Source organism: Kryptolebias marmoratus, linkage group LG5, assembly GCF_001649575.2.
Source record: "Kryptolebias marmoratus isolate JLee-2015 linkage group LG5, ASM164957v2, whole genome shotgun sequence".
NCBI lineage: Eukaryota > Metazoa > Chordata > Actinopteri > Cyprinodontiformes > Rivulidae > Kryptolebias > Kryptolebias marmoratus.
The window spans coordinates 15,847,797-15,868,420 of NC_051434.1; the positions used below are offsets into that span (position 1 = coordinate 15,847,797).

Below are 20,624 nucleotides of genomic sequence, written 5' to 3' on the forward strand. Positions count from 1 at the left end.
GAAGGAGGAGGAGGAGGAGGAGGAGGAGGAGGAGGAGGGGGGTGGGGGGTGAATTTGTTTTTGCTTTGGATGCAGCACATTCATGACCGTCGTTAATTGGCCAGTTAATTAAACCTCCTGATTCGCCGATTCGGTCCAGTTTCCTCCATCAACGATCCCAGTTTCTGCCTCTGTTGCATCCGAACTGCAGCCATATACAGTTCTGCTTCTTCTGCTTCTTCTTCCTCTTCTTGGCGCTGGCTTATTAGCAGTTGGACTGGATGATGTGCCAGAAGATCAGATAGCTTTCATCAGGCCCATAAATGCCGTATCTGACGCTCCTTCTGCCGGGCTGTGGTGGGGATTCTGATCAACATACATGAGCTTAGTGGAACCCGTCTGAAGTTAATGGAGAGCACTGATTTTTATATTTACTCGCTTCTGTCCCTTGGATCCCCGATTGCAGTTTGATAAGGGTCGGTTTCGGTGCTGGTGAATGCATGTGTCAGCTTGAAAGTCTGTTAGCAAAATATCTTGCGAACCGTGGGACGGATTTCAATGAAACTTTCAGAGAGTAATCACTAAATGCACATCTACGGCTGATTAACTTTTGGATTCAGCCTGCTTCAAGATGGCCGACACAGCTAATTAACCTTCGAAAGCACAGAAATGGCTGTAAGTCGGTCAATTTTACAGACGCTGAGCTAAAATTTGGTGTGATTGCAGCTAAGAGTAATCTGATTTCTGACTGATCGCGTGAGATCTGTGTTCATAACTGCCATTAACTACTGGAGGCAACTCTGCGTGTCTGTTAGCAAAATATCTCATGAACCACTTGACAGATTTTAGTGAAACTTTCAGAACATCGTCATTAGACGGACCTCTACAACTGATCAAGTTTTGGAAATATCCCATCTTAAAATGGCTGCCACATCCAACTGGACTCAGAAAACACAAAATGGCTATAACTTGGCGAATCTTACAGACATTGGGTTAAATGTTGGTGTGGTAGTAGCTGAGACTCGTCTCCAACATATATGCTGAGCACTAACAGATTGTAAAGGATCCTGCATTACTGAGTGGGAACGCTCATAACGTGACTGTCAAGGTTTCTTCAAAATAGGATAGTTTTAGTTTAAAACTCTGGCATGACAGACAGCGTTCCTTCAAGGAATGCAGACAAATAAAAAAAGGTTTAGTTTGGCATCTGAAACTGTAGAAATGAACAAAAACTGAGTGGTTAAACGAACAATGTAAAAAAACAAAACAAAGGTTTCACCAATAAACGCTTTTCCTGATTAGTCATGGAAGTGTTAAACACAAGTTATGAAATCGATTCCAGATTAAATATAATATAAATAGTATAGTTTTTTGTTTTGGGGGGATACAAAAGAAAAGAAAGATTGAAACGCCAAAACAGATGTTGGAAGAAGTCCAGTTTTTATCCGTTCGCTCAAAAACTGTCTCCCTCAATAACCAGAGCGGACGGCTCATTAGGAAAACAAGATGGAATTAAAATCACAATTTCTTTATCTCATTCAGACCTAAAATTAATTTTCTTCTCTCCAACCACACACACACGGGGCTCATTTTGGTCCATCAGCACACACACGTCGCACGTCCAATTCTTTGTTTTTCCCGGCACAGAGAAGGCTCAGTAGAGATACTTCATCTTGATGGGCACGGGACGGGATTAAGTTCTCACCCTGGCATCTGTTTAAGGTCCCGCACGCCCCCCCTGTTTCACAGGGCGGAAAGGATCCAGGAAAGTAGGAAAACAGCAGAAAGGTGTCAGCTTTTTATTCGGTTTATTTGCAAAAAGAAAAAAAAGGTTTCCCGGAACGTAAAGTGGGGCTGATCACTGTCAGTTACCTGGATGATTGGAATATGTTCTTACGGATCGATGCTCGAGCTAGTTAGCGGTGCTTCGTGGTAATAATTTCACTCCGACTCTTAAAGGAAAGCGCTTATGATTTATCAAATCTCTCTAGCAAATATTCAGCAAATTCAAAAGGAAAACTGAACTTGCGGACGATTTTGGTGATTTCTAAAGTTTCCAAACTTAGTCTTTGGTGTAGTCGTGTGCATTCTCCAGATTCCGAGCCTTTAAGAAACAATAACGTTTCATCCTATTTCATGTCAGCCCACAGCATCAATGGAACTGTTGTTACTGGGGGGGNGGGGGGGGGGGGGTTATTGTCCGGTCGACCTATTCCTGTCTAAGTTAAGCTTTAATTGTGTGCTCAAAACATTAAAAAATCTGGAGGAACTTGTAAAGAGTGTCAAAGATAGAGACAGTTGTTTTGTGAGAATCTTTAGCTACAATCAAGCTGTTCCTCCATCTTTGTTTGATACGTTGTTAAAGTTGATGTTATTGCCATCTAGTGGCGCAGCATGGGTATTTCAGTGATTTTGTCAAAAAAAAGGTGTTTCATCTGGACCGTCAACATTTATATTATATTATATTATATTATATTATATTATATTATATTATATTATATTATATTATATTATATTATATTATATTATATTATATTATATTATATTACACAGGATCGAAACCCGGAAGTTAAAGCTAATAAGCGCCCCCCAGTGGCTGGCTGCCATATGAGCTTAAGTCCATGTAAACTAATGGGTCATTTTCCTTACTAATAAATAAAAATACACCTCCCATAATTTTTTCCAGTGGTTGAAATCTTTTGACTTATTTAGTACTTATGTTGTTGCTGCATGTCCAAAAAAAAAAAAAATGCACTTCTGAATGTGTTTAGTTGTAATTATTTATTTGATGCGTAGAAAACACCATATTGATTGCAGCCAAGTAGGTGGGAGTTACAAGATGAAAACTGGACATTACGGCTTCACTTTTGTACGAGGAGATGGAGATGCTTCATCCATCATGAATAGTCTGGGTGGAGATATTTATTATGAACAAAGAAAAACTATCTGTAGCAGCATGCTTAAGATCTATTTAAGTCGGAATTTGGTACTCGGATCTGGGAATAACGTTAGAACCAACTTAACTGTAATTTAGATGCAAACTGGAAAGCCAGTAGAATCTACTAATTATTCTGCTCACTGACCAGGCTAACCACCATTATTAATCCTACTCAGTAACAAAGGATTTCTCTGCATTGTGTATTCCAACACCATATAGCAACAGGCTAACCGATGGTGGTTAAGGATGTGACTGGATTACTGACAGAAGTGAAAGGGAAAAGTTTGTTCCTGCAGCCATCACAACTTTTCATGTGCATGTCAGCCATATTGGATGTTGAGGTCAGGGCTGGGCAGGAATTTCTGACCTTTGGGGAGCATGCCAGATAATGTCCTTTTTTTCGATTTAGAATTTGAAAGTTTTGACTTTTGAGTTCAAATTAGTCTTGAGAAATTATGTTAGTAAAAGAACATTGCACTGCTTTGCAATTTTTTTTTCCAATACTGAAATAAATTGTTGGGTTTTTTTTGCATTTGTGGAGGTAAACTTGTGCGTTTATCTCTTCTGTTCTGCGTTTTGGTCCTCCACCTTTGTCGTGTCTTATAACAGAAACCTATCTGCTGATTTTCAGGTAAAGCCAACAAATATCTCCTTGGTGGTGTATCGTGATGATGAATTAGCGCTCCTTGTGCCGCACCACATTCATGACTTCCGAACTGATTGGACTTCTGGAAAATGAGTGTTGTGGCTCGCGACTGAAAAATCCAATGGTTTGAAGAATGAACCAATGAAAACATCCGATTTTATTGCTGTTTACGGCTGCTTCGTAGTCAAGGCCTTCAGGTTTACCATTACTTAATTCCCCTTATGCAATGTGAAATTAATAGAATATCTCTTTAAAGCTCTGTTATCATCATCATCACAGTATAAAACTAGGTCCTGACATCCTGCAGCGGGGGGTTGAGGGGGGGGGGGGGGGGCGTAGCAATCGTAATCTGTGACAAGGTGAAGGGCTTTGAGTGTTTTCATATAATTACAGCCGCCTCTAAAGCCGACCGCTGCATGAAAACACGGGGCGGCGATAGATTGTGTTGCATGAAAGAAAAGCTCAGTGGATTCATTTAACGTCCACATGAATGGAGCGCGAGCACACACACACGCCCGGCTACACACGCACGCATATTTGCACAAAGCCAGAATCCTCACCTTTCCCTGTCTCTCTTCGTACTTTCTGATCGTTCCCCTCCCCCTGGCTCTCGCGGCCCTCTCGCCGAGGTCATTCCGCATATCAGTAAACAGCAAAGAGCATTTAACTCTGGAGCTGAGAACGTTAGTGGGCTCTCGCAGACTCAGGCCGGCGAGCGCAGTACCAGCACGCCGGGGCTGCTCGGGTACGTATCACCCCCCTTCGTTAATTCTTAATCTCCTAACTCTAAATTAAAAGGGAGGGGTTTTTGCTCAAATCCATAAAGTGGCTCAGGAAATGAACGGAGTTGACTCCAACAGGTAACGCACGCGTGCAAAACGCTCGCCGCTTGCCTTTCGGCGGCTGGCCGATAATGAGCCCAGATTAGACGCAGGGTCTGAGTAATTCTCGATTTTATTCATCTCGACACTTTTGTCTCTTTCAGGAGAATCCACGGCTCAGGTTGCGGCGGGGCTGGCCGTGACGAATTCGTGGACTAATTGGACTTGCTCGCTAATATCTCGCCGCTGTAATTAACGGCATAACATTTGCCTTGGAGTTAATCAAGGCGTGGAGCACTGGACGTTTAAAATGTTGCCTGCCCTGCAGCTGGGTCTTCTCCTCGGAAGCAGAGTGTAGAAATTTAAAGAGGGTATTTTTTTTTTTTTTTTGTCATTGTAACAGACAGGAGGGCACAGATGAGCCGATTAGAGGCTGCAGACATTACTGAAGCTGAAATCAACAGGTGCACGGATGGTTTTACAAAAGCAGAGGCCTGATTTTGTACCTGCTAACATGATGTTTAGAGGAAAAACCTTCCTCTGTTCTCTGTTGTAGGTGAACATTTGTTGAGTGTATTTTGGCTGTATATTGGTTAATGTTCACTTTACTAAACTTACAACTAGCTCATATGAGTGGACAGAGTTGTATTAATTATATCAACTAATTACACGTTTTTCTCTCCTAACTGATTCTAAGACCAGACTTGGAGATTACGTATTTAGAAGTAAAAATCTGTCTAAAAAGACATTTGTGGAGTTATCACACAGGCAGTACCTAAAGTACATAAAAGGCTAAAAGTAATAGCCCAGACGTTTTGAAGCAGGGTTCTGTGGAAGGGTTTGTACAGGTGCTTGAAATCCTTGAAAATGCTTGAATTTAAACAAGGTGTGTCCAAGGTTTGGAAAGTGCTTGATTTCTCTTGATCTCTGTATGAAGTCCTTAAAAGTGCTTGATATTTTTACCCGCACCAATTTGTAATAAAGAGCACTCTAAAAGTGAAAATAAAAATCGTAATTTTATATCTTCATGTTAAAGGCACAAAAATAGGGAGCGGCCATTTTGCTTTTGATGAAATTTTAAAAGCCTCACTGCCGCTCAGAGCGAATTGAATTTGGAGGATTTTTTTATTTTTTTGTTAAATTACTGTTTGTTCTCCGACAGGTGTAGAGGGTGTTTGTGAGAGACATTTCAAAACATAAAACTTTATTATGTTTGAGTTTTCTTTGTCCCTGTTATGTAGAACATAGCATTATAAACATTATAAATAACAGAAATTAATAATCTTGTAAGATAGTGACTTGAAACTGTCTTCTTGAGTTTAAAAGTATTGTTTTATCTTCAAAGTGTGGTGCTGGAAAAGTTTGAAAATTGACCTTGAAAATGCTTGAAAATGCTTGAATTTTATACTGGGAAAAGTGCACAAACCCTGGGTCATGAACCATTAATATCTCACCTGTTGTAGATAGCTTTTTGAACCACCTCAGTTTGGAAACATAGAGCTTAATTCTGACTGGATTTACAAGCTAATGCTAGTTTGAGCGGGGCCAAACCTGAAGTGAATAGTGCCATGATAAAACAACTTCAGTCTCATTTTATTTTTTTTATACCAGTTCATTTCTAAGCACAAATAGTGACAGCAGCAGCTAGCTGTAGCACTTCTGGTGCATGTCTGGTGTACCTCTTGCATATCATTTATGCCTGAATAACTGTGTAATGTAAAATTGACAGCAATGTAAAAGTTTATAAAATACAGTGTTTACAGTAATATTGTAACTACGATACATTTTTGCAGTAAGAGTTGTTCTCTTCTTAGTAAATGTAAAGCTGATGAACTGACAGACACACACAGCAGTCAAGCTGCTGCTGGAAAACACAAGTTTCTTCCTGGATATAGTTTCAGTCTCCCAACAACCAGAGCTAAACTTGAAGGCAGTTTTGTAAACGTACCCCCTCCTTCCTTTAGTCCCCTTTGATTTTGGCCTCTGCCTGGACTAACGATTGGCTCATCAATCCAATCCAAATTAACTTCTATTTCTCTAAACTTAGGCACAACGGGTACATCTTGATGAAGTCAAAACCCTGACTCTCCGATTAGCCGAGTGGACTGTTGGGTTCTGTCCGTTTGACATCCAAATCATAAAATAATATTTTAAATTCGGTTAAACCCTTTAGATTTGGGTCTCACTGTTTTACTGTACTGTAATACCAAGTTATTGTCTTTGTGTGTGTTGTTGAGTTTCATTGAGCCATTGTTTATGTAAATGTGTTCTAATTTTCAGTTTCAAACCTACAGTATACAGACTAAACAAAACAAACAAAACCTATATAGCAGTGGTTATCAAATATTGACCCCAGGGCCAAATTAGGCCCTTGTGTAAAAACTATTTAGTCCCCAACAGGATCAGTTTGCATTAAAACCTTGGTTCCCCTCTTGTTCGTTTAGTTGTAAACACATTGTCATTACAAGGTTTAAGTAAATCCTAACAAAATTTCGAATTATACATTAGTTTGTTCGGAAAATAGAATACTGCTCCCACGTGGCACATTAAAATGAAATAACACAGTGGAAACACACTGACCCACTCATCTATACCTATAAAAACGATCCCCGATAAACACCCGTTGAAAATAACCAGTCCACTGATGAACATAATTGCGCTGCACCTAAGTCAGCCGAATGAACTGAAAATGAAAAACTAAAAGCAGAAACACGTTGTGCGGTAACAGTAGTCCTCCTTATTTAATTTTTGCTAAGCTTCTTACCTTTAAAATCGAAAGCATGCACCTAATTAAAGGCCTAGTATTTCTTGAAGGAAGCCAGACGCCTTTCGGTGTCAGAGTTTGATCTTAAGATCATCGTTTGTTGAGAAACATTGGAGCTGGAGCTGCTTTAGTAAAACTTTGTAAATGACATTATGCTCAGTGTCATGTGAGATTGTGAAATCTTACATGATCTGTTATGGCTTGAAGTTTATGTTGAAGATAATTCTTATCTCCTACCACACCAAATTTGAACTCAATATCTGTGAAACTGACTGGGTTAGGACCATTTTTGTGTTTGTTAAGGTCGATTCACTGTGGCAGCCATCTTGAATCAGTTGACTATGCCCATCCAGTCCTTACTTTCTCAGCGTTTAATTAAAACCTTTTGCTTTATAAGATATTTTGCTAACACGGCAGACAAACAAACCCACCGAGGCACAGTAATAAACAGTGTGGCCTTCGACTTCGGCCAATCAGAATACAATGTAGCCAACATTATTTTCTTATAGGCATCATAAAGGAGTTAAAGTGAGAGTTCCACACTTCACCAAAGTGAATTTCTGCCACCATGAAACAACTCCAATCTCAAAAATCTTCATAGACATTTAAGCAAACTTTAATTGATAAACCTTAAAACCGCCATTAAAAGTCATATTAAAGTTTTCAAAACTTAGAGTTTATTGATATTTTGTTAAAATTGGAGTTGCTTTCAGACAGAAGCAGCCTCCTTTGGTCCTGGCCCCTTAGATGAGCTCGCTTATCTTGTCAAGGCTATTTCTTCAAACTGAAATCGTTACGAGAGCTATCTACCACAGGTAAGATATTAACTGCTTACAAGCTGTTCACAAAATCCTAATTAAAAAGATCCAAACCGTTGCTTTAAGTCGTTCCATCTGGGCTTAGTACCACCGTAGAATATTGTATGCTGTATATTGTATGTCAGAAGAAGGTTTTCTTTTCTCCTCTCTTGGCAAGAAAAGGTGTTGGCAGCAAACAAACACCAATAAAATGCCGAGGCCATAAATGTAGTGGAAGCCTCACACACACACACACACACACACACACACATGCTCGCTCGTATCCTTCACACTTCTCTTGCACGCACACACTCCCACACGTACTGTACCATTGATGCCACAGTGGAGCTCCTCCGACTGGAGTGTTAGTACCTTGTCTTGACACATTTTCCCACTCGATGGCGCATATTCATTCACACTCCCCGTTATTGCCGCGCTACGGTTTGACCAAAGCTCACCGAGGAGAATAAAGCACACACACACACACACACACACTCCCCGGTCCATCGCAGGACCACTTCCTTTTTCTATCAAGATGATGTAATGGAGAGAAACAGAGCCACACAAGCAACCAGCCCCTCCATTGCAAAGCCTTTTGTCGGAGTGGGCTCTCGGATGGGACCTAACAAAAAAGAAAGAAAGAAAGAAAGAAGAAGAAAAAAAAAAAAAAAGCGCTTGCAGGCGAGCGGCGAGGTTAAAGAGGCGAGGGTAATTGCTGTAACTTATCTGGGTGGAAAAATGTTTGCCCCGTTCTTCCAGTGTACTCTTGTCTGATGCACTTGGGCATGAAATTGTTCACCTTTCCACCCTGGCGAGCCCCGAGCCTAAGCCCACTGCCCCGTCCCTGGCCGGGGCGAGTTGGCCTTCTCTGTGAGCGTGCATCCTTTTTTTTTGTGCGCCGGGGCTGCCCGCTCGCCTTCGGGTTGCCTTTTGCGAGCGTTTACTTGAGAGTTTGTTGACGAGCGCGTTTATTCGGATCTCGAGGAGGGCGTGTGGGCACTGGGCATCAGCTGGACTCTCGTCACTCCTGGCTGAGTGACGGATTAAGAGAGCGAGTGCTGCAATGATTGCAGGGCGGCACAGAGAGCTGCGGCAGAACGATCACCGAGCCCTTCACGCTCCAATCAGAGGCAGAACTGAGAGGGCTGGTGGTTCGAGTGCTTCTGGAACGGAAATAGATTAGCATGCATTCATTCGCGTATTGATAGATGAGTGTGTCTTTACGGACGAGTGTGTGTTTGCAATCTTGCCTTCCTTCAAGATTGATGAATTGATAGATGATGGATGCCCTTGACTTGTTGCCATTCGTTACGCTGGAAACATTAGAGTTCGAGTCACACAGTAAGCAAAAACACAGCTCCATTCCTGCACGGGGAGATGTTTCTCTGTGTGTAACTTTTTTTTTTTTAAGCAGAAGAGATTGAATCCAGCTTGTTTCCTGCTGTTTCATGTGCTTGAAGACACCCTGCCCCAGAGATGTGTGTGTGTTCCTGCTGCATCTGCAGCTGAATTTTCTGTACTACCGTAATTGTCAAGGGGAAGGACAAAAATTCTTTGCAGTGTTTGCCACGACGGTTGGGAACAGGAGAAATATTAGAGCTTGTCTGTTCAACAAAAAACATGTTCTTTTGCTTTTTTTTCTTTTCTTTTTCTGTGACTGACTTGATAAAACATTATTTACGTCATAACCGCAAAAACATAACGTGAATTACGCGTCTTTGCTGAGCGGGAAAGTATAAGTGCAAAGAGGAGTGCGTCATTTCCAAGAAGCCATGTTCACGTTTCTGTCGGCAATAAATTTGTTTGTAGCGTCAGTCATTATTTTATGGCCTCGCCCTCACTTCAATTTTTGAAAGTAGGCAGCAGACAGAGCAATCTCTGTTTGAAAACTATGGCGAAAAAAAAAAAACAATCTAGAAATGATGCCGTTTAGACCTGTCCAGGGTGTCCCCCGCCTCTCGCACAGGGACTGCTGGGCACCAGCTCCCCGTGACCCAAAATGGAGAAGCAGGTAAAGAAAATGGATGGATGGATGGATGGATGGATGGATGGATGGATGGATGGATGGATGGATGGATGGATGGATGGATGCCCTTTAAAACAACTCAGACCTCAACAATTCCACTGAGGTTCAAGAGGATGATTTATTGTAAACCTTTACATTATGTCACTTTTGCATCTGCCCGCCTCCATGAAAGGTGGACAGTGATGTAATTGCTTGTGTGCTTGTGTTCGTTTATTTGCCTGTTAGCAAAATATCTGGATGAATTTTAATGAAACGCTCAAAAACTAACCATTGCATATACATCTACAACTGATTAGTCTTTGGAGTAAACCCTATTCAAGTTGGCTGCCACAGCTAATTGACTTTAGCCAACACAAAATGTCTACACTTCAGTCATTTTTAGAGCTATTGAGCTAAACCTGTGTGTGGCAGTAGCTGAGAGTTATCCACAACACATACTGCAAGCAATAAAATCACCGTGTTTTGGTCAAATCTTGAAAATAACGTTCTGTGTAATCTTTTGCAACATTGTAAGAATGTGTTGTGAATGACTCTCAGCTGCTACAACATCAAATTCAAGCTCAATGTCTGTAAAATTAAGTTGTAGCCATTTTTGTGTTGGCTAATGTCGGTTAGCGGTGGCGGCCAGCTGAAGTTAAAGAGCTGCAGATGTACACCCAGTGTTTACTTTATGAAAGTTTTATTAAAATCCATCCAGTGGTTCATGAGATATTTTGCTAACAGACAAATAAGGTTGACTCCAAGAGTTAATGCGGAAGTATTAAGCCAAGGTTATGTGCAGTGAGTCACACTTAGAGAAAGTGTTGGGAATAACCCTCAGCTACTACCACACTCAATATTAGCTCAATATCTGTAAAATGTACCGAGTTATAGCCATTTTTGTGCTTTTTAAAATCAGATGGCTGTGGTGGCCATCTTGAATTGGGTTGACTCCAAAAGTTAATCAGTTGTAGATGTACATCCGATGATTACTTTCTGCAAGTTTCATTAAAATTCAGATATGTTGCATACACCCAGTTTTAAAAGCTGATCGGGGAACAGACCTGTATTTACCGAGCAGTCAGCATCTCCACCTTTTGTTTAAGACTTACGGAAGCTGTTGGTGCTTTGCAAACTCGGCTACGGCACTGAAAAGCATTTAGCTTGATTCACCGACAGGGCTCGAAAGAGGTGGATTGATTGGTTGTGAAATTATCTCTCACCCATGGCAGGAAAATGGAGAAAGGCATTAAAGACGACTTGATTTCAGATTAAATGACTTGTTTGACTCGAAGTGCACGGGGTCTGGACAACCGCTCTCTCCTGGGCGAGCCATAAGAACGATGTCCTTTACCTGATCACAGGATGGAGAGGAGGTGGGGGGGGGGGCTGAATAAAGGAGTCTAAGATGATAGCCTAATGGAGTGGATGAGCAATTGCGTCGATGACTCAGATTGCAGGGGTGGCAGTCATTTGATGAATGGATGATGGAAAGTGGGGGAGAGGTGGGGCGAAACGAGACGGGAAATGATGAGGAGAAGTAGTGTTTATATGCTACATTGAGTGGTGACTACTCATTTTATTTTTCCTCCTGTTTTTTTTTTTTTTTCTTCAAACCATAATGCCGCTTCATTCATCACGTTTTGTCCTTTTTTATTCGCATTCTATTCTCGTCCACTTCTCCTGTCCGTTAAGGATGGCCGTTTCAGGCGAAAACACTCTTCGAATTCATCTGCAATTATTCAATTTTTCCTAATAAGAGTGGTCCCTCCCCTCCCGCCAGAGACGGCTACAGAGAGAGGACCAACTTGTAGTAATTCGTGCTTCTCACAACATGCACTTACTTCGTCCTTTACTCGCGCAGGGCTGTTAAATATGACACAACAAGCCTCAGGACAACAACAAACTGTTTAAAAGCAGGGAAAGCAGTCCTAACGAGTGCTAATCTCAGGTGCTGCTTTATGATTTAGGACTGTTTCCTGTTTTAATGCAGGGATCTAAATAGTCCTTCGTTTTCGCACATCTAATGGATCAACATGGAGAGGGATAAATGCATACTTACAGTGAAGCTAAACTCCCCCGTGACCATTTTGTTCATTTTATAATCCTTTCAAAATACAAAAATTTATGTTTTTTTCTTCCTTTTTTATTTTGGAAGTTGAGTGGACGGTAGGTGCTGAAAAAGCACAATTATCAGATTCTTGGGGATGGAGGTGGTGGAAGATTTGGACCCAGAACGCAGACCAATAGAAGGAGCTCAAAAGTGAAAGGAATTTATTAAACAAAACAAACCAAAAAGGCTGACGAGGCGGCAGAAACCAAATAACACAAACTTACGAATAATGAAGATTACAGGGAACACAAGGAGGAAGCCACGAGGGAAACCAGACAAAAAAGAACCAGTGGCTCATGGAAGCTGAGGAACAGGTTATATAGACAAAGGCCGAAGGACGGCGGTGGACACAGGTGACTGATTAGGGACTAGGAACAGGTGCAGATGGGTGAGGGAGAGGGAGTTATGGCACAAGGAACGCAGAGGGCACATGGAGCAGACCACACAACGCAACAGGGGATGGATCAAAACACATGGGTCACGAAAATCAAAAGAAAACACAAGAGAAAACAATTAAACCCAATACAAAAGAACTCCAAAAATAACTCAAATTACTCAAATCCTGACAGCCGTTGGGAAATAACCTCATAACATCACTGACAAAAGCCTTTGTTAAAAACAAACAAACAAAAACAAAAACAAAAAAACGTGACAGTTTACCCATTTTATCTAGACTTCGAATATTCAAAAATCACTGGCAATCCCTAAGTTTTTGCCCGTCCTTTAAATGCCCTCCTTCATTCTTCACTTCTCTCCTTTCATATTACCTCATTCAACCATTTTATCCCCCCCCATCCCCTCTTTTACCTGGCGTTTGGTTACTGTAGTTCATCTCTTACGCCGCTACTTTACTTGCTTCCCTTTACTGGCTGTCATGCTTAATTCGGACCCCTCCAAGGTCCTCATCTTCTCTTGACCTCTATCTTGCTGTCTTATTGTCACCCCTCTCCCAGTAATAACCACTCCAATACTTTCCCTCTCCCTGTTTTCCCGCCTCTTATTACATGGAGCTGTCCCTTGCCTCCTCGCTGCAGCTCTCTCTCTCTCAGTCGAAAGCGGGGCAGGTGGCAGTGAGTCCAGGCTTTCAGTGGGACATGCCTGTGCTCAGATTTAAATAGATAATGGCAGAGTCTAGTGCTTGTTGGGCTCTTTGAATAATGCAGCAGATCTTGAAGGCATTGTTGCAAGGCATCACTGATGGCGACATGCATAAACCAGCTCGCAAGCTTGCAATATTGATACCGTGAGTGAAAAGGGGGGCTTTTTGCCTTCCATAGGTCGATTTATTTTGTTGTTTTTTACTTTACCCCTAAAGTTAACTCTTACTGTCAAGTTTATGGTCTTCTCCAGAAGAGAAGCTCATCGAGCGTGACTTACTTTGGCGAACGCTGATGAAGGCTGCGTCTTTTGCGCATTTTTAAATTTAGTAAGAAAGATATCTAACAGTTGTGGAATTCTCTGCCACGAGCGGCAGAGAAGAAAAACCGGCGAGCCGATACAGATCTGAAGGTTAGTTCGACATTCAGCTCTGAAGTTAAAGACGCAATGAGCTGACCTTTTTCATTCCAACTTTTTATACATTGATGATAAAAATATAACAAAATGCGTGTAACATACTGCCCAGCTGAACACGAGTACGTGACCTTTAACACCACGCCACCGTTTTAGTCACAACATTAATTTGTGAATAACCTTTTCACTGTGGAATGATGGTTTTCTTACTGTTTTAAAAATGAACTTCTTACCCCAGACTGATGGGCAGCAACGGTTGCGTCTCTAAGATAATTGCCATCTGTTTGGTACATATGTCATATTATTAACATGGTCTGTTTTGAGCTGCTTTTTGCCAATTAGCAAACACAAAAAATGGCTTTAACTCAGTCAATTTTATGGGTATCGAGCTACAGTTGGGTGTTGCAGTAGCTGTTAGCAAGATATCTCATGAACCACTGGATGGATTTTAATGAACCTCACAGAACGTGATCATTGGATGTGCCTTTACAGTGCCGCGGGAAGTTGGGGTGCGCAGGGAGATGCAGCAACCTCTGGTGGATGCCAGAAGCATTGCGCGTCCAAGTACTTGTAACGGGTTTCATGTGAGCTTGATAAGTGTAATTTCCAATCATATTTTGATATTTATGAGTTGGGAAAAGCTGGTATATAAGGCAGCACTGTTATCATCATAGATCTGTATCTGTGATTGCCTCGATGCAGAAAACGCAGATGGAACTGATTGTTAAATAAGAAATGTGCGGAATGAGATGTTGTATTTGCAAAATGAAATATGCCACTATAAAAAAAATAATAATAAAACTATGCCCATTTTAGATTAAATTTTATTTCACTCAAGCAAAAGTGAAAAAGTAAAAGGGGTTGTCAACAAAACAAGGCAGCATCCTCAACTATCAACTATCACACAACTATATTTTATCTACTATGAAATATACTGTTTTTTATTTTAATGTGGCAAACATTTACTTTACAAAAGGAAGAACAGTTTCTTTACTCTCATACATTAACCATATATAATTCAGTCTGCATAAAACGTGTGAAGAACTTTATTTTCAAAAAACACTGCAATTAATATTAAATATTAATGACTTGCAGGCAGAATTTTGGGCACCTTAATAAAAATATTTGCTGTATATTTGCAAATATTAATGAAATTGTGGTCATTTTTTTTATTGTTTAATAGGTGAAAAATGTTTAATTCACCGTATAACGTAACACTTTTCAGGTGAACACTTAGACCTGGGACTCTTGTTCTTTTTACTATAAGATGACTGCTGACTAATTTAAACTAATAATAATAGTCATTACAGCTGCAAATTAGTAAGGTTTCCAATCCGCCATTCCAGAACTGATAATTACCAGCGCTTGTGCGGCTTGTAGTGATTTTCTGTCTCAGCTGCGCGTTCGCTTTAAAACGCATTAAAAATGTGAAATTCATTCTTTAGTTCATGGAAAAGAGCCTTCCTAATTGAATCACTGTGGAAGCATTTGTTCTGCTCTTGTTCTGCTTCCTAAAAAAGGTGAGGATCCAAATGCAGAAACTGTCCGTGGGATGGAAGAAGACCCAGGGTGTAATCTGCTGCTTCTGGAGCTTTAAACCTCTGACCACTGATCTGATGTTTGCGGACACATCTGCTTGCAGTGCGGTACAACGAAGGTGGATTTTACGTCTGAATATTTTATTTATGTGTTTTATTGCAGCATTTTTCATTGCTAAGAAGCCAAAGTGATCTCAGACCATTTCCACACGTCATCCTCCAAATAATTAATAACTCATAAATGTGGGTTTTTGAAAGCATCCAGTCGTCCCGGCGCAGCTGCTGAATGTCCCTAAATATCACGTTCTTGTCCTCAGTGACGCGAGGACACGAGTGCTGAACTGGTAATTTCAGACGATTGTGGTAAAAGTGGAATACAAAAAGCGGGAAGCGCAGCTTTAGGTCAGGAGTTCAATTTTATAGATACTGTGTATTCAAACTATACAGCTTTTAAAAAAAAAATCTACTAGTGTGATTTCCGCAATGCAAAGAGTTGCAAAATTGGATGTGAAAAATTGAATTTTCTGTAAACGGCAAATTGTCGCGGAATTTGTTAATAATTAAGATTTATCTAATTCACTTTTTTTTTAAACAGTAAGTGTTTTTCACACTTTGCAGTGACGTTCACAATGAACAGGTGTTAACTTTTAATTGGCTTTGAGTTTTGAGCCTCATTATCTTCACTGTGATGGAAGTTTTTTGTTTGTTTTGTGTATTATACTCTTTTACTCTCCAGTGGGGAAATTCATTCCCTGCATTTTACTCACTGCACATGTGAGCATGCACACGTGGAGCTGAGGGCTGCCATCTAAGGCGCCCTGGGAGCAGCTTTGGCCAATTTAGGGCCTCCCAGGTGGAGGGGGTGCCCACATCTTTCCCACCCAAATTTTGCGCTGGTCTAAGGATTTGAACCTACAACCTCCGGATCACAGGTCTCCCCTCTTCTAACCCCTGCCATCCCTCCCCCCAACAGTTGCCAGTTGATCTGGATGTATCATTTCTGCCAATCAGTGTTGCCTGAATAAATGGATAAAGCTGGATTTGTGCTCCACGAGGAGGGATGAAATCCGCTCTCATTCACGTGAGTGTGAGACGTTCTTTTTGGCGGGTGGGGGTTGACTCACAGGTCTGGGGGAAGTCTCACGGTCTCACATCCAGGCGGTTACAGGGCCGGAAGAGTGAAGACCCCAACAGGAAGAAATCTGTTCTTCACTCTTCTGTCCCTGTAAATTTTGTCATGAAGAGACTGCTGACGTTTCCAACAGACAGTCTCCTCCGCGCACGACAACTGTGCCGTCTTCTTCCGCGAATGCGTTGCCATTTGACTACCTTTATAGTTGTACAGTGGTAAAGTTGGCCGTATTTTCTAACAGCCTCGGCCAGCTGCTCCTCAGCAGAGCAGCTGAAGCAAAATGACTCCATAGCAGTGTATAAGCACACCCGCAACAAAGTTCTGATCAATCACACAGTAGTTGACGCATACCCCCTGAGACATCCCCTTCTTGACCCTTGTGTTAACTCTTGGATGTCGACTCTCATGCAAGAACAAATTGACGTGATTTTAGCCACGCAACTACGTCAGCGAGAGCAGATTTTTGTCACTTCCCGCGGAGTATAAACCCAGCTTCAGCCATGTATAGAAGCGGCACAGTATACCATGTGTGGTGTGGGCTCAGGAAAACATGCATTTCATTTAAATCTGCTAACAGAAAGGCACAATTATTAATGTGCTCCTGTAGCAATCCATTTTGTGTCCTTTGAGTCCCTACGTGGTGCAAGTGCGTGCTTTGGAATGCTGCCAGCAAACAGCGGTTTACAGAAGCAGAGCCATCTGCCCCTCCTTTGAAAGGTCATAGTTTTTGAATCATCGTGATGCATTTTTAACAGGAAAAGCGTCTTCTAAGTTACTGTGGGCAAACATTGGAAAGTCACAGCAAAGAAGCCTCGCACAGCCTGCATGGCAAGCAGTGGGTAAACTTCACTAATACTTACCTCCTAAATGACACTGTCATTTGATCTCATGTCATGCTGTTATGAAACATAATTACAGGGATGATTGCTCAGCTGTGCCTCTTTCTCACGAGCCCAATGATGACTATCCGTTATTCATTCGGCCACGATCGCAAATTCTCTGGATGGCTGAGGCCGCTCATCTCGTTTGATGACTGGCTTCATCAGAATATCCAGCCTTGATTTGTTCCACTTCCTGTCAGTTCCAGGAATGAAAGAACCCCGACGTAATGCAGGTAGAATTATTAGCCATGACTGACAGTTGTGTGTGTGTGTGTGTGTTGGGGGGAGGAGAGCTATTCTAAAAAGATAGTCATTTGTCTAGGAGAAATTTCAGAGCACATGAAAAAGGGAAGAAAAAAACATAAATAAGGGAAATAAGTGAAGTCGTAAAACTGAAAAACATGCCTTATTTTCTCCTGGTATCCTTGCCGCTAACTATGGGCGGCTGCTTGAGGAAAAGGGGGGGATGAAGATAGAAGAGTTGTGTTTGTGATCTTATCTTGTTAGTTTCTCCCCTCGACTTGTTATTCACGTCTTCTTCGGCGAAGCCTTGAGGGATTCTTGCTTTTCAAGAATAAACGGTCAGTCCCTCGGGGTGGGGGGTGGGGGGGGCGTGTTTTAAAGGAGCTGTTTGTGTGTGGCTGCCTGTCAGAAAGAAACAGGATGGTGGGAGAGGGAGGGGGTGATGAAACGGGGAGGAAAGGTGGGACGAGACAGTTCCATCAGTGGAATGTTGAGTCACACTCGGGCGTGATGGAGGGATGTGCGCTTTGTGACGGGGAACAGAAAGAAACCGGAGGAAAATCGCTCCTGAAATGAGAGATTTTAGGAGCGAAGTCCCCACGGTCTCGTTCCTCCTGCAAGGTGTTGCTCACGCAAGCGTGCACATATGCACAATATCTCAAGTCCCCCTTTCGCTTACCGGTTCTCTCTGTGGGGGGTCCGTCTTAGAGTCTGTGTGTAATCCTAGAGGTAGGCGAGGCAGAAATCCTGTCGTGTATTTTGCCATCCATCAGAGGTGTGACTCAGTGTTTGCGAGACTGTCGGCTGTCAGCGGTGTGCTTGCCAGAAGCTGACAAATGAGGGGCCTAAAAGCTCCACTTTTACACCTCCAACAATGCCGTGCCTCCCCCAGCATTGTGTTGTGTACGTATTGACGAGGGATTCATCACCGTGTCACATGGACTCGCTGTACATGTCAGCAGAAATACCTGACAGCTTCACTCGGTTGCAGAACGCCGCTGTATGGTCTGTCACAATATTTTGTAAAAGAAATAGTTGCCGTATAATTTTGTTTACCTTGAAAACTCATTTTGACGCCTTACTGATATATTTTTTAAACTCAAAGAGCAATGAGTTTGGACACCCGGTACAGAATGTGGAAGTTAAATTAAAGTATCTCACAACAAGTTGTCTTTGCCTTACCAGGTAAACCAAAATATTGAAGTTAGTATTAATATAAATAGAGTTTAATTCTGACCTCACTGACAAACTAAAGGCTAGTCTGAGTGGGGCCAAGACCTAGGTAGATTGCAGACATGGGTCTATTTTATAAACTTTTACACCGCCATCAGTTTCACATAACACAGTTGCTTACTCAAAATTGAATGGTTATTTGCAAGTGCAAACGGTGACAGAAGCAGCGAGCTTTAGCACTTCAGGCTGGAATTTCATCATATGCTTGCTGGAATAACCGTGATCAGTGAAACAGATGTAGTGTAGAGGTTTCTGAAGTTGCATTCACATGAGAGTTCTGTTCAGTATCTTAGCTGTCCCCAGGACTGTGATCTTCTGGACAGAGATCTCTGAGATTGTTCCTGGGATCTGTTGGAGCCACTCTTCCAGTTTGGGGGTCACAGCCCCGAGTGCTCCGATGACCTCTGGTACCACTGAGGCCTTGACTCTCCACAACTTCTCTGTTTCCTCTTTCAGTCCTTGGTATTTCTCCAGCTTCTTGTGCTCCTTCTTCCTGATGTTACAGTCACTTGGGAATGCTACATCTATCACCACTGCTTTCTTCAGGATCTTATCTATCACCGCTGTGTCTGGTTGGTCAGCTATCACCTGTCTGTCAGTCTGGATCTGAAGTCCCACAGTATCTTAGCCCTGCCATTCTCCACCACCTTAGGTGGAGTCTCCCACTTTGACTGTGGGACTTCCAGTCCATACTTGGAACAGATATACCACTACTCCAGTCACTTAGTTATGGCATTCCATATACATTTTACCTGCCTGCATCTTAGGTCCTGTCTGGTATGATAGACCCCGGCCTCTATTGCTCTTGTGCTGCCATGATTAGTGTCTCTGTGCTGTCCTTTATATATATATATATATATATATATATATATATATATATATATATATATATATATATATATATATATATATATATATATATATTAAATGTGGCCCTCTGGAAGGTGGGTCAAAGACAGTATTCGGTGCCAGTGTGAGAACAGGAAGTGCCCGCAGCTCTCATACAGCTCTAACCTGACTCCATACGGAGGAGCAGAGAGGCTTGACATAACACTTCAGGGACCTTGACCTATGTCTGGAACATGATGGCGATAGCTAATGAGGAAACACACCAATTAAGAACCCAGAGAGGAAAAAAAAAACCATAGAATTTTAGCAGTGTGTTAAAAACTTTAGCATAACAAATGACTCTTACTGTGGAAACATTGATGCAAATGCAGAGAAACCATCAGGCACATAAATGGATTTGAAATAAGCTCCATAGGGGCTCCATCATAGCAAAGTGCACACACAATTACACACACACACACACACACCTCACAGTCACTGTGACAGTTAGTTGCATTGGCTGGATTACTGGAGGGCTGCAGGACCAGGGCTATTAGAGACTGAACACCAACAGAGTTATGATAGCTGCAGCACCCACTAATGGAATATATTCCCCCATTCTTGAGAGAAAGAGTGTGTATACAGCTGTGTTTGTTGGTGTGTACACATGTAAGTGTATACGTGCTGTTAGCCAAAGGTAAAACCATTCAGTGCGTGTGCAGAACATGTGAATGTGAAGCGCATTAAGCCAGTACCTCTACATGCATGAATGAATGTTTACCCCTGTTCCTGTGAAGCTGCCTGCCCCCAGCTCATCCACTGGCTGCTCAGGATTTACTTTTGTTGAAGAAAGATTTTGGGGAAATTATCTTTGCCCCTGATGTCCGTATCTAACCATGTTGAAGATAAATACTAATTCTTATATATTAAAAAACAACAAAATCTGAATAGCTGGAGTTGGCTGTCAAGGTGGGTAGAAAGTGGACTGCAACGTAAAATCTGCCTATTTTCCTCTAAACTTTCAGGCAATATGCTGGTGTAGATTCTCAGTCATCCAGGCCATGGTAAATTCAAAAAAAGTTAAAAAACAAAAACAACTGGACTTCTATTCTGTAGCTGAAGACGTTTCGCTTCTCATCCGAGGAGCTTTCTCAATTCAGAAATAGAGAGTGTGGAGTTGAGCTTTTAAAGCTG

At 41.8% G+C, this 20,624-nt stretch overlaps 1 protein-coding gene across 2 annotated transcripts in view; it reads left to right on the plus strand.

The window, feature by feature from the left end:
* The window catches only part of dlgap3 (discs, large (Drosophila) homolog-associated protein 3), a 152,236-nt gene that overhangs the window by 636 nt on the left and 130,976 nt on the right, over positions 1–20,624 (plus strand). The window lies entirely within an intron of this gene.